Source organism: Triticum dicoccoides, chromosome 7B, assembly GCF_002162155.2.
Source record: "Triticum dicoccoides isolate Atlit2015 ecotype Zavitan chromosome 7B, WEW_v2.0, whole genome shotgun sequence".
NCBI classification, from domain to species: Eukaryota; Viridiplantae; Streptophyta; class Magnoliopsida; order Poales; family Poaceae; genus Triticum; species Triticum dicoccoides.
In genome coordinates, this window is record NC_041393.1 from 425,315,237 (window position 1) to 425,330,811 (window position 15,575).

Consider the following 15,575-nt stretch of genomic DNA (forward strand, 5'->3'; position numbering starts at 1 on the left):
GTACATCCACGTTGATGGAGACTTCAACCCACGAAGGGTAACGGCTGCGTGAGTCCACATAGGGCTCCACCCACGAAGGGTTCACGAAGAAGCAACCTTGTCTATCCCACCATGGCCATCACCCACAAAGAACTTGCCTCACTACGCTAGATCTTCATGAAGTAGGCGATATCCTTGCCCGTACAAACTCCTTGGTTCAACTCCACAATCTTGACGGAGGCTCCCAAGTGACACCTAACCAATCTAGGAGACACCACTCTCCAAAAGGTAATAGATGGTGTGTTGATGATGAACTCCTTGATCTTGTGCTTAAAATGATAGTCTCCCCAACATTCAACTCTCTCTCATAGGATTGGATTTGGTGGAAAGATGTATTCAGTGGAAAGCAACTTGGGGAAGGCTAGAGATCAAGATTTATGTGGTTCGAATGGAATATCTTGACGTCAACAAATGAGTAGGTGGTTCTCTCTCAGAAAATGAATGCTGGAAGTGTAGGCATGTTCTGATGGCTTTCTCCACGAATGAAGGAAGGGTGGCGGGGTATATATAGCCTCCACACAAAATCTAACCGTTACAAACAATTTACTAAACTCGGTGAGACCGAATCAGAAAACTCGGTCGGACTGATTTAGTTCATAATGTGACCGTTAGGCATTTCGGTGGGACCAACATATGAGCTCGATGGGACCAATTTCTTTAGGGTTAGGGCATAACGTAATATCGGTGAGACCAATTACACAAACTCGGTGGGACCAACTTTGGTAATAAGCTATCCAGACAGTTGGTCAGGCGATTCGCTCATCTCGGTGAGACCGAAATGTTATGAAGGGGAAACAGAGAGTTTGCATTGCAAACTCGGTGGAACCGATCGCTCATCTCGGTTAGACCGAAACGTTATGAAGGGAAACAGAGAGTTTGCTATCCCATCTCGGTGAGACCGAGATACCTATCGGTGAGACCGAAGTGACTAGGGTTTGTGGCAGTGGCTATGTCAAATGAACTCGGTGGCGCCGGATAGATCAAATCAGTGGGGCCGAGTTTGACTTTTAGTTTGGGATATATGTGGATATGAGAAAGTGGTTGAGGGCTTTGGAGCATACCACTAAGCATCTTGAGCAAGCAAGCCATTAAGCAACCCCTCATCCCCTTTTAATAGTATTGGATTTTCCTATTGACTCAATGTGATCTTGGATCACTAAAAATAAAATGTAGAGTCTTGAGCCTTAGCGTGTAACATCCGAAATTTTCAATTTGGAATGTTATACATTAGATCACCATTCATATCATATTTTCTTGCATTTGTTGATCCTAGAAATTTCACGCAACTCAAGGACCCTCGGAGAGAGTTGGAGGTTTCGAAATTTTTGTATTTCAGATCTCTCAAATTATGAAAAGAGGATCATTGGATCTTACTTATTTTATCATCAAATATTTTTTCAATATAAAAAATAAGAGAGGGAATAATATGACTTTCCCAAAATTTAGGAAAAATGAAGATTTAATAAATAAATCAAATATTGGATTTTCTCGGAGTTTATTTGCCTTAGGGAAAAATGCGTATTTTCAAAAATGCATTTTAGGCCCCGGGTAAAAGTTCATTTTGTTCGACTCATTTTTAGGAGTCGGGGAAATTTTACTTTATTAGTTTTGGAGTCCGGTAGATTGTCTTTTCTGTATTTTTCCGCGCGTGAAACCATTTTTAAAAAAATGCCGCAGCGCGACTGGGCCAAAGGCCCAGCCGGCCGAGCCAGCCGCCGCGCCAAGCCGCGCGCGCGTGCCAGTGCTACCGCGCCAGGGAGCTAGCGCCCCTGTTTCCTTTTCCTTTTGCAAATCCTAGTAGGATTTGGACCCCGTTTCTTTTATTCCGTTTTTTGTTTCTAGGATTCCTATTCCTAATCTAATTCTTGATCCCTACTCCAAGCAAAACCCTCCCCTTCCCAATATAAATACCCAAGAGCCCCCCCCCCTCTACACATCAAATCAAAACCCCTCCTCCTCCTCCCCGCAGCGCAGCAGTAGCCAGCGCCGCCGCCGCCCCTCACCCACGCCGCCACCTGCCAGCGCCGCCGCCGCCGCTTGCCGCCGCCGCCGCCAAGTGCCGCCGCCGCCGCCGCCGGAGCCCCTCGCCGCCTCTTCGAGGTACTAGCCCCGCGCCGCGTCACCTTTTTTCCCCTCGGTTCGGTTTTTCTCGTAAACCGTTCCGGTTTTTCTTTCCGGTTTTCCGTTCCGGTTTTCTAGATCGGTTTTTCGTTTCGGTTTTCTTTCCAAAACCCTAGATCGGTTTTTCTCGCTGGTTTTCTTTCCGTTTTTGTTGTTACCGAGCGATCGCCGGACCGTTCGTCTTAACGAACGTGATCACCGGTTTGCCTCGGTTAACGAACGTCCGTTCGTTTAACCGTTCCTCGTCTTTCTTTTTATTCGGATTTATTCCGCTATTTTTCTGATAGCGATTTCAGATCCGATCTTCATTCTAGTTTTTCTTCTCGCTCGTTTATCGGAATCAGGTGATTCAAGCGCTTGGAGTTTTGTCTCGAAACCGCCATTCCGACTAATCAACTTAAACGAAGTTTTGCTACTATAAAATTTGACTTAGTTTCAACTTGCTAGAACCGAGTTGTTTCTTTCGTCGTTTGACTTTCGTTGCTTTATTTTGATTTGATTCCTTTTGCAACCAGGGTTCTTAAGATGAACTTTCTAGTTATATCTTTTATTCGAGATTTACCCGTGCATTAGATGAGTACTTATTGTATGCTTTTTGTTTGTCTGCGATAGATCACCCGGAGTGCGCCGCTTGTTACTTCGAATCTCTAGGTTTCGCGGATCATCAGCAAGGCAAGTAACACTTGATCATACTTTTGTACTACCCAGTTTTATTGCACTAGATCAATCCTCAAACACTGCATGATTACGATTTAATTAAATTGTGGGATGGGAAGTAGATGAGGTAGTACCTATTACCTGTTTTACTTATGAAACCTTTGGGAGTTACTTCTACGTTTGCTTATTGTGCCATGCTATGCTAGTAGACGTGGATTGGGTGAGTGATTATCCATGATAGTGTGAGTTTGTTAAATTAATGGTTTATCTAAGGTGGCAACTTAAATACACATCTGGGTGGATTGAGGCACCTGGGGTTACCAGGACTTGCCTGTTTTTTTGGAAATCTCGGGGGTACCGTGTGATTTTCCTATGGACCGCCACCCAGGCTCAAAGGGATCATAAGATAATTCATACTAGTAACTTACGTGTGCAGCCACAAGCCATTATGGGCTCTGGCATAGTTGACTAAGTTGTGCAAACTCTTATAGTGGTGGACTAGCAGATGTAGGGGATGTAGGTGTACGGGTCTACCCATCGTAAGGTGCTAGCGCTTCTGAAAGACTATGTCTCGGACATCCGTTTCTCAAACACCATGTAGTGCGAGAAACCAAACGGAGGCGATCGAGTCTTGTGGGGAAAAGTGCGCAAACCTCTGCAGAGTGTACAAACTAATCATGATTAGCCGTGTCCCCGGCTATGGACATTTTGAGTATCTAGTACTTGAAATATCATTTGTATCTCAACATGTTACTCTGATTTAATATTGATGGGTTTGTTAATGAGCACTTTTTAACTGGGATTGAGGATGCTGTCAACCATTCTCAATGTTTAACAACCACCATGATAGTTAAATAAATTTATTCCTTTGCAGTAGGGAAAAATTGGCTTTATGCAAAACTGTAACCATAGAGCTTTTCCACCAGTCATATATGCATGTAGTATAGGCTTGTCATTCATTATTCTCTATGTGTTACATTGCCAGCATATTCCATGTGCTGACCCATTTTCGGGCTGCAACTTTCATGTTGTAGACTTTTCAGACGACGAGTAAGGTGCTTTTAGGTCGTGGTTCTATACTCAGTGATGCCATTGGAGTTGATGGACTCACTTATCTTCCAAGTCTTCCGCTGTTATCGTAATTTAGATGGCCTTAAGCCATGATTATTGTAATAAGTCCTCTTTTGGACAAACGATGCAATAAGTGTGTGACTGCTACTCTATTATAAATCCTTCAAAGTACTGTGTGGTGTCAGCATTACTGATCCAGGGATGACACCTAAGCACAGAGACTTGACCATCTGAGGTCGGGTCGCTACAGAGATGGTATCAGAGCACACGCTGACTGTAGGACACGACCACTAAGTTAAAGCCATAGATCACTATTCTCTTCTCATTTTCTAACTCCTCATCTTTTCCACTCTTTTAGGATGACGGACGCAAAGATTTAGTACGCTCAACCGGATGAAGGCACACCTTTTGGATCCCACTTGAAGGAAGTAGCCAAGTACTTGAACATTGGACTACCAAGCTTCACCGGGATTTTCAACGCCACTCTGCCTGAAGAGGAGCGCTGGAAGATTCAAGCTCACGTTCCGAGAAGGACATTCGCGCCAATCACCAAGCCCATAGATAGTGTTTTCAGTGCACCAACCTGGAGTCTGGGCAAGAGCATGGCAGCTCATATCACCATGGGACGCATTGGAGAAGCTATCAAGAAGACCTCAAGGACACTATCTACCAGATTTGCGGACGGAGGAATGAAGACTGGGAGATAGTCAGCACCAGGAAGGATAGATCCATTGCAGCTTACATCCAGGAGTTAAACCAGCACATTCGATGCCAGGAAAACCAGATGTGCAATGATATGATAGAGTTGAAGAATGCGAAGGGAAGGATCATCGAACTTGAAGGAGAGCTGAAGACTCTACGCAAGGACTACATGGACGAGATCGTAGCTGTCGTAAGGCACAACAGCGGTCTTAAGTATGAGATTGCAGAACTCAAGAAGAAGTTAGAGCTCAAGAATGAAGACAAGTACGTCGACTGTCCGAGCAACTACATCATCATCAACGACACCGATTCGGATACAAGTGAACCCGACTTTGAAGACGAAGCTGGAGCAGACATCATGGAGTCTTCCATCGGTTCAAATTAATAGATGACCACCATATATTAGTAGTGATCCCTCCATGTAAACATTATCGTACAAGCACTTTTGCGATAGTTAGACCACTGTATGCCCTTTGTTTGAAATGAATGAAGTGATTTTGTGTGCATTTGTCTCATAAGCATTTGGGTAGTGTTTTCTCCTTAGACCTCATTCTATTCTTAATTTCTCACCTTTTCTAAACCCTTCAGATGCCTCTGAGATGCGACTCCGAGTGTTTTTCCTGCCAGAGATCACTCAGTTGATTCAGCAGCAGAATACTTTGATTCAAACATTGGTACAGAACCAAGGCAACAACAACAACAACCCACCACCACCACCACCACCTGCGGATCACTTGACCCGTTTCCTTAGGTTGAATCCGCCGGTGTATTCCAGTAGCACCGAGCCGATTGTAGCAGATGATCGGCTCCGCAAGATAGGAAGGGAGTTGACCACTGTAGGATGCACAGATGGTGAGAAGGTGAAGTTTGCTGCATATCAGCTTGACGGACCCGCAGCAGCATGGTGGGAGAATTTCACAGCCACTTACCCTGTAGACACTGTCACATGGGATCAGTTTCAGCAAGCTTTCCACACTGCCCATGTTTCAGCAGGAGCTATGGCCATGAAGAAGCGTGAGTTTCGCAACTTACGCCAAGGAGGAAGGACTGTTGGCCAGTATGTGGATGATTTTAGTAAGTTAGCACATTATGCCCAGATGACGTTGCTACAGATGCAGCTAAGCAGGAGAAGTTTCTGGAAGGACTGAATGATGAGTTAAGCATGCAGTTGATGGTAGCGAGATTCAATAACTACCAGGAGTTGGTAGACCGCGCCCTCATGATTGAAGGAAAGCAGCAGCAGATTGATAATTGTAAGAGGAAGTATGCACAGGGGAAGTATAACTCTGGAGCCCAGCAGAAGCCCCGCTATACCCCTAAACAGGGAGTTCAGTTTGAGCATACCCATGGAGGAGGTAGTTCGCACAACCATAATGGCCATAAGAATGGTAATGGTAATGGAGGAAGCAACGGCCAGAACTGGACCACACCATCAACCCCAGCCAAGAAAGACCTGAGCCATGTCACCTTTTACAAGTGTTCCAAGACCGGACATTATGCAAATGATTGTCCCGAAGGCCAAGGTGGAAATGGAAGCTCTGGAAAGAAGCCAAACCCTTTCAACAGGGGACAGGTGAACCACATTGATGTGGAGGAGGTTGAAGATCAGCCCGATGCAGTAATCGGTAAGTTTTTGGTTAAGTCATTTACTGCACTTGTTCTTTTCGATACTGGTGCATCGCATTCATACATATCAAGGGGATTTGTAGAAAAGTATAGCCTGCCAACTAAGCTTCTTATGACACCTATGCTAGTAAGCTCACCAGGAGCAAAGTACACGGCCAGACAAGGATGTTTTCAAGTGCCATTGAGTATAGGAAGGCATGTGTTTCCGATGGATTTGATCGTTCTGGAATCCCAAGGATTGGATGTGATTCTCGGTATGGATTGGCTGTCGATGTATGGAGGAAACATCAATTGCGCAAGTAAGACAATTTTGCTCACGACACCAGAAGGAAGAAGGATCAAGTATGTATCACGCCATGGACCAAAAAGGAATCAAGTAAATTCCTTATCAGGAGTTGTGCAGGAAGAGGTGCCAGTGGTGAAGGATTACCCTGATGTATTTCCTAAGGAATTGCCAGGAATGCCACCGGATAGAGACATCGAGTTTTTGATTGAGCTATTGCCAGGAACAGGCCCAATATCGAAGCGACCATACAGGATGCCCGCATAGGATTTGGCGGAAATCAAGAAGCAGATTAAGGAGTTATTGGATAAAGGGTATATACGCCCAAGTTCTTCGCCTTGGGGATCACCCGTACTGTTAGTGGAGAAGAAGGATGGATCATTAAGAATGGTTGTTGATTACCGTGGATTGAATGCAGTAACAATCAAGAACAAGTACCCACTACCAATGATCAATGATCTGTTTGATCGTTTGCAAGGAGCTAAAGTGTTCTCCAAGATCGATTTGCGATCAGGGTACCATCAGTTGAAGATTCGAGAGCAGGACATACCTAAGACAACATTTACCACAAGATATGGACTGTATGAGTATACCGTTATGTCATTTGGACTGACTAACGCACCTGCCTATTTCATGAACCTGATGAACAAAGTGTTTATGGAGTTTTTGGATAAGTTCGTCGTGGTGTTCATTGATGATATTTTGGTTTACTCGAAGAATGAAGAGGAGCATAAGGAACATTTGCGATTGGTTTTGGAGAAGCTGAGGGAACATCAGTTATATGCCAAGTTCAGCAAATGTGAATTTTGGCTAAAGGAAGTTGGATTTCTTGGACATGTTATATCCAGAGAAGGTATAGCAGTTGACCCCACAAAGGTTGAGACCGTAACCAATTGGGAAGCACCAACGACAGTTGGAGAGATCCGGAGTTTTCTTGGACTCGCAGGATACTACCGGAGATTCATTGAAAATTTCTCAAAGATTGCAAAACTTATGACGGAGTTGCTGAAAAAGGATACCAAGTTCATATGGACTGAGGATTGTGAGACAAGTTTTCAGGAGTTGCAGAAAAGATTGGTTACCTCACCAGTGCTATTTTTGCCAGATCAGACCAAGGATTATGAGGTGTATTGCGACGCTTCACGTCGAGGACTTGGAGCAGTGCTTATGCAGGAAGGAAGAGTTGTTTCGTATGCTTCACGACAACTGAAACCTCATGAATTAAATTATGCCACACATGATTTGGAGTTAGCAGCCGTAGTGCATGCATTGAAGACATGGAGACATTTCCTCATTGGAAATCATTGTGAGGTGTACACGGATCACAAGAGTTTTAAGTACATTTTCACGCAGAAGGAGTTAAACCTTAGACAGAGAAGAGGGTTGGAACTCATCAAGGATTATGATATGAGCTTGCATTATCATCCCGGAAAGGCTAATGTAGTAACTGACGCATTGAGCCGCAAGAGCCATGTCCATACTCTATTGACGGGAGAAATACCTAAGGAGTTAGCAGAAGATCTTCGTGAGCTATGTTTGGAAATAGTTCCGAGAGGCTATGTAGCAGCATTGGAGATTCAGTCTACCTTGATGGATAAAATCAGAGAAGCTCAGAAAAATGACAAGGAGATCATGGATATAAAGAAGAAAATGAGCGAAGGAAAAGCAAAGGGATTTCATGAGGATGAGCACGATACCCTATGGTTTGAGGACCGTGTTTATGTGCCAAATGACCCAAAGATCAGGAAGTTAATTCTGCAAGAGGCACATGATTCACCCTATTCGATTCACCCAGGAAATACCAAGATGTATTTGGATTTGAAGGAAACGTTCTGGTGGACCGGAATGAAGTAGGATATCGCAGAGTATGTAGCAGTTTGTGATGTATGTCAGAGAGTGAAGGCAGAACATCAGAAGCCAGCAGGATTGTTGCAACCATTGCCGATACCCGAATGGAAGTGGGACAGACTAGGCATGGATTTCATCACGGGTTTGCCAAAGACTCGTTCAGGCTATGACTCAATTTGGGTTATAGTCGACCGCTTGACGAAGGTAGCCCATTTCATTCCAGTTAAGACTACCTATAGCGGTGCTAAGTTGGCAAAGATACACATGACCAGAACTGTGTGTCTGCACGGAGTTCCGAGGAGTATCGTATTAGATAGAGGAACCCAATTTACCTCAAAGTTTTGGAATCAGTTGCACGAAACATTGGGAACCAGGCTGGAGTTCAGTACAACTTTTCACCCGCAGACAGATGGACAGACTGAGAGAGTCAATCAGATTTTGGAGGATATGCTAAGAGCTTGTGTACTAGATTATGGATCTAGGTGGGACGATAACTTGCCGTATGCGGAGTTTTCTTATAACACCAGTTACCAAACCAGCTTGAAGATGGCACCTTTCGTAGCTTTATACGGAAGGAGGTGCAGGACACCGTTGTCATGGGACAAAGTTGGAGACCGTCCGTTGTTTGGACCGGAATTGATTAAGGAGTCTGAACAGAAAGTTAAGTTGATTCGCGACAGGCTCAAGGTAGCCCAGTCCAGACAGAAGAGCTATGCGGATTCAAAACGCAAGGCTATAGAATATGAAGTTGGAGACAGAGTTTATCTTAGAGTATCCCCACTTCGAGGAGTTAAGCGTTTTGTTGAAGGAAAATTAGCACCACGTTTCGTTGGACCGTATAAGATTTTGCAACGCATGGGAGAAGTTGCTTATGAGTTGTAATTACCAGAAGGACTGTCAGGAGTTCATGACGTATTCCATGTTTCCCAGTTGAAGAGATGTCACGCCGAGATGGCAGAGGTACCGTTAAGAGATACAGTGCCACTTGAAGCAATTCAGTTGAAGGATGATTTAACATATGAGGAGAAACCAGTCAGGATTCTCGAATATGCCAGCAGAGTTACTCGCATCAAAGTTATCAAGTTTTGCAAGGTTCAGTGGAGCCACCACATGGAGGATGAAGCCACCTGGGAGAGAGAAGAAGATTTGCTCAAGGACCACCCTCAACTATTTTCTAGCCAACCCGAATCTCGAGGGCGAGATTCATCTTAAGGGGGGTAGGTTTGTAACATCCCAAATTTTCAATTTGGAATGTTATACATTAGATCATCATGCATATCATATTTTCTTGCATTTGTTGATCCTGGAAATTTCACGAAACTCAAGGACCCTCGGAGAGAGTTGGAGGTTTCGAAATTTTCGTATTTGAGATCTCTCAAATTATGAAAAGAGGATCATTTGATCTTATTTATTTTATCTTCAAATATTTTTCCAATATCAAAAATAAGAGAGGGAATAATACGACTTTCCCAAAATTTAGGAAAAATGAAGATTTAATAAATAAATCAAATTTTGGATTTTCTCGGAGTTTATTTGCCTTAGGGAAAATGGATAATTAATTTGGTGCCCTTAGTTGCGTCCCACTCGGCAGTTTTGCCCCTAATTTCGAAAAACCCATGGTCTTGTCCAAATGCGTTTGATCCCCTTATGCTTTTGCCCTTCCGTCCAAATTCCGTCCGGTCAAAGGCGTTTGACCGTTAGTCAGACATTTTTCTGGACCATTTTGCCCCTCATCTCACTCTCTCTATCAGCGTGCCTCTTTCTCTCTGCATGCCTGCCTCTTTCTCTCTGCGTGCCCGCCTCTTTCTCTCTGCGTATTTTCAAAAATGCATTTTAGGCCCCGGGTAAAAGTTCATTTTGTTCGACTCATTTTTAGGGGAAAATTTACTTTATTAGTTTTGGAGTCCGGTAGATTGTCTTTTCTGTATTTTTCCGCGCGCAAAACCATTTGAAAAAAATGCCGCAGCGCGACTGGGCCAAAGGCCCACCCGCCCGAGCCAGCCGCCGCGCCAGGCCGCGCGCGCGCGCCACGGCCGCCGCGCCCCTGTTTCCTTTTCCTTTTGCAAATCCTAGTAGGATTTGGACCCCGTTTCTTTTATTCCGTTTTTTGTTTCTAGGATTCCTATTCCTAGTCCAATTCTTGATCCCTACTCCAAGCAAAACCCTCCCTCCCCAATATAAATACCCAAGCACCCCCCCTCTACACATCAAATCAAAACCCCTCCTCCTCCTCCCCGAAGTGCAGCAGTAGCCAGCGTCGCCGCCGCCCCTCACCCACGCCGCCACCTGCCAGCGCCGCCGCCGCCGCCGCTTGCCACCCCCGCCGCCAAGTGCCGCCGCCGCCGCCCAGCGCCGCCGCCGCCGGAGCCCCTCGCCGCCTCTTCGAGGTACTAGCCCCGCGCCGCGTCACCTTTTTTCCCCTCGGTTCAGTTTTTCTCGTAAACCGTTCCGGTTTTTCTTTCCGGTTTTCCGTTCTGGTTTTCTAGATCGGTTTTTCATTTCGGTTTTCTTTCCGAAACCCTAGATCGGTTTTTCTCGCCGGTTTTCTTTCCGTTTTTGTTGTTAGCGAGCGATCGCCGGACCGTTCGTCTTAACGAACGTGATCACCGGTTTGCCTCGGTTAATGAACGTCCGTTCGTTTAACCGTTCATCGTCTTTCTTTTTATTCGGATTTATTCCGCTATTTTTCTGATAGCGATTTCAGATCCGATCTTCTTTCTAGTTTTTCTTTTCGCTCGTTTATCGGAATCAGGTGATTCAAGCGCCTGGAGTTTCGTCTCGAAACCGCCATTCCGACTAATCAACTTAAACAAAGTTTTGCTACTGTAAAATTTGACTTAGTTTCAACTTGCTAGAACCGAGTTATTTCTTTCGTCGTTTGACTTCGTTGCTTTATTTTGATTTGATTCCTTTTGCAACCAGGGTTCTTAAGATGAACTTTCTGGTTAGATCTTTTATTCGAGATTTACCCATGCATTAGATGAGTACTTATTGTATGCTTGTTGTTTGTCTGCGATAGATCACCTGGAGTGCGCCGCTTGTTACTTCGAATCTCTAGGTTTCGCGGATCATCAGCAAGGCAAGTAACACTTGATCATACTTTTCTACTACCCAGTTTTATTGCATTAGATCAATCCTCAAACACTGCATGATTAGGATTTAATTAAATTGTGGGATGGGAAGTAGATGAGGTAGTACCTATTACCTGTTTTACTTATGAAACCTTTGGGAGTTACTTCTACGTTTGCTTATTGTGCCATGCTATGCTAGTAGACGTGAATTGGGTGAGTGATTATCCATGATAGATGTGAGTTTGTTAAATTAATGGTTTATCTAAGGTGGCAACTTAAATACACATCTGGGTGGATTGAGGCACCTGGGGTTACCAGGACTTGCCTGTTTTTTTTGGAAATCCCGGGGGTACCGTGTGATTTTCCTATGGACCGCCACCCAGGCTCGAAGGGATCATAAGATAATTCATACTAGTAACTTACGTGTGCAGCCACAAGCCATTATGGGCTCTGGCATAGTTGAATAAGTTGTGCGAACTCTTATAGTGGTGGACTAGCAGATGTAGGGGATGTAGGGGATGTAGGTCTACGGGTCTACCCATCGTAAGGTGCTAGCGCTTCTGAAAGACTATGTCTCGGTCATCCGTTTCTCAAACACCATGTAGTGCGAGAAACCAAACGGAGGCGATCGAGTCTTGTGGGGAAAAGTGCGCAAACTTCTGCAGAGTGTACAAACTAATCATGATTAGCCGTGTCCCCGGTTATGGACATTTTGAGTATCTAGTACTTGAAATATCATTTGTATCTCAACATGTTACTCTGATTTAATATTGATGGGTTTGTTAATGAGTACTTTTTAATTGGGATTGAGGATGCTGTCAACCATTCTCAATGTTTAACAACCACCATGATAGTTAAATAAATTTATTCCTTTGTAGTAGGGAAAAATTGGGTTTATGCAAAACTGTAACCATAGAGCTTTTCCACCAGCCATATATGCATGTAGTATAGGCTTGTCATTCATTATTCTCTATGTGTTACATTGCCAGCATATTCCATGTGCTGACCAGTTTTCGGGCTGCAACTTTCATGTTGCAGACTTTTCAGACAACGAGTAAGGTGCTTTTAGGTCGTGGTTCTATACTCAGTGATGCCGTTGGAGTTGATGGACTCACTTATCTTCCAAGTCTTCCGCTGTTATCGTAATTTAGATGGCCTTAAGCCATGATTATTGTAATAAGTCATCTTTTGGACAAACGATGTAATAAGTGTGTGATTGCTACTCTGTTATAAATCCTTCGAAGTACTGTGTGGTGTCAGCATTACTGATCCAGGGATGACACCTGAGCACAAAGACTTGACCATCTGAGGTCGGGTCGCTACATAGCGCTTCAGCCAACCCTTTGTCCTTAGCATTTTGAGGGGTCCACATTCCTAATCCATGCCATGCCAATCATTGAACTTTCCTGAAATATTCATCTTCAAATAGCATTCGGTCAATGAGCTATATGTTGTTAATCATTACCAAAAGCACCCAGGGATAGTTACACTTTCAATCTCCCCCTTTTTGGTAATTGATGAGAACATATAGATCAAAGCTTTGACAAATGATAATAAAATTGAAATACATAGTTGCTTTGAGAAGTATGTGATAGGAAAGATAGCACAAATGCACAATCGATTAGTATCATGGGTTACTTCCATGTCACATACATCTTGGTGGAGCGCTCAAAATGATAGCAATTAAAAGAATGCACTCATCACCAAGCAAAGTGAATGATCATATATGGATACATGAGATAATATCATCCAAGCAAACATTCAAGTAGCATATGAACAAACACATGATCATACAAGTATCTCACACAAGGACGTAACGTATCAAACAAGCACACAATAAAGTTCAACCAACGAAATAGCAAAAGAGACAAAAAAGCAACACTCTCTCTCGAAGCCTATGATCTATACATATTTCTCCCCCTTTGGCAACAAGTTACCAAAAAGTTAAAATATGCATAGTGCTATGCGTCTCTCAGGCTTGGTCTTCGGGAGGTGGTGTAGAGACAACTCCAAGGATGAAGGCATCAGTTGATGTAGCTGGAGCTGGTGGAATGGCTGCTGGAGGTGGCACTAAGGATGTAGCTGCTGGTGCTGATGTAGTAGGTCTAGTATCTGGTACTGGCACTGCAGCTGACCTCTGACCTATTGGCACTCGCTGAAAAGCGTTTGTAGTTGCCTTCCCTTTCTTCTCCTCTGCTTCCTCCTGGAGCTGCTCAACTATTGTCTGCATCTCAGTCACTTTCAGATCAAGATCATAGAGTTTTTGGTCAATGATCCTCTCCAAGCTCTCGTGATTCTGAGTCAGGGAGGCCAAGCGCTTCTCAATCCTCAAAGTTGATCTTGTTTGCTCTTCAAGAACACTTGAGATGCCGCTTCAGCACTTGGCATCTTTGCATCTTTTCTATCTTTTCCTTATCTCTCTTCTCTTGTTCTTGCACTCATGAAGGTTCACCCTCATCCATTACAACTATGTTGTCTTCAAATTCTGGGTAGAGAGGTAAATGCTCCTTGTCTAACAAGTAAGTGCCTATGCCCATCTTTGAGTTGATGAGCACCCGAATGTGTGGAGCATACCCACAAGATCGTTTCTGGTCAGCAGCTGTCCTCTTGATTGCCTCTACAATTAGACTCATGACCTTGAATTTTTGAGGCACATCAAAAATGTGCAGCAAGTTTATTGAATGTCCTCTTATCATCCTATGATCTCCAGATTTGGGCAGCAGAGTATGGCTTAAGATGGTGTTGATAGTAGGCAGACCAAACAACAAATATTTCACTATGCCCAACTTATGAGTTTCCAGGGCTTTATCAGGAATTTCCTTATACATATTTTCTATGGAGTTGTGGTCTTTCCTCTTCTTGGCATACACATCCAAATCATCCTCATGGTCTTCTGGGGCATTGATCAACTTTGCCCATTCTTCAACAGTTGGCTGGTACATTGTACCTTCACAGATCCACACTATCCTTCCATCTGGATAGAAATGAGCAGTGGAGTAGAATTGCAAGATTAGCTCATCATTCCATTTGGTGAGCTTCTCTCCAAAATACTTGTCAACTCCACAAGCTTTGAAGCTATCATGTACACCTGGAAAGTGATCTTCATTCTCTTTAATATATTCCCAATTAACCCATCTCATATCACAGACAATTGGTTTCTTGTAAAGTAGAATGGTCTCATAGAAATCTTGTTGTTCTTTGGTGTGGAACCTATAGACCACATCAGTTCTCCTTCTCACAACATATGGATCAAACTGTCTCCAAAGTCTCAGTCCGGCATCCTTTCTGATGTTCATGTCCTCTGCCACTGGATGAGTGTCATTGTAGTTTGGAATCTTTGGATTAAGCTTTCTGAGCACTTGGGCTTCAGCATGTTCTTCTTCATCCATCTCAGGCACTGGGGCTTTCTTCTTCTACTCAGCAGGAATGTTTCTAGTGCTTTGTAACGCCCCGGATCCGATGCGCTAGGTGTTCGCTAGTTATTCGCCATCTTTGCCATGTCATTTGCTTGCGTGTTGCATTTTTCCATGTCATCATGTGCATCTCATTTCGCATTCGTGTTCGTCTCATGCATCCGAGCATTTTCCCCGTTGTCCGTTTTGCAATCCGGCACTCCTATGTCCTCCGGCGTCCCCCTTTTTCCTCTTCTCTTGTGCGGGTGTTAAACGTTCTCGGAATGACCCGAGGTTTGCCAAGCGGCCTTGGTATAGCACCGGTAGACCGCCTGTCAAGTTTCGTGCCATTTGGAGGTCGTTTGATACTCCAACGGTTAACCGGGTAACCGTTAAGCCCTCTTTGAGTTGCAGCCCAACACCCCTTCCAAAGTGGCCCAAAACCCATCTAACTCCCCTCCATGCTCTCGGTCGTTCGATCACGATCGCGTGGCCGAAAACCGCTCTTCATTTGGACTCTCCTAGCTCCCTCTACCTATATATATGTGTCCCTCCCGGATTTTTCGCGCAGTCCAACCCTAGCCCCGCTCCTCTCCGCACCGCCGGACATGTCCGCCCGCCGCCGGACGCGTCCACCGCCGCCAGCCACATCACTCCGGCCAATGGCAGATCGCCACGTCACCCCGCCGCCGCTCCCGCCCACTCCCGCGCCGCCACGTGGCCCAGCCACCGCGCCCCGCCGCCGGCCCGCGCGAGCCCATCGCG

General features: G+C 44.6%; 1 pseudogene; it reads right to left on the reverse strand.

Annotated features, from left to right (window-relative positions):
• The window catches only part of LOC119338960, a 121,370-nt pseudogene that overhangs the window by 84,158 nt on the left and 21,637 nt on the right, over window positions 1-15,575 (reverse strand).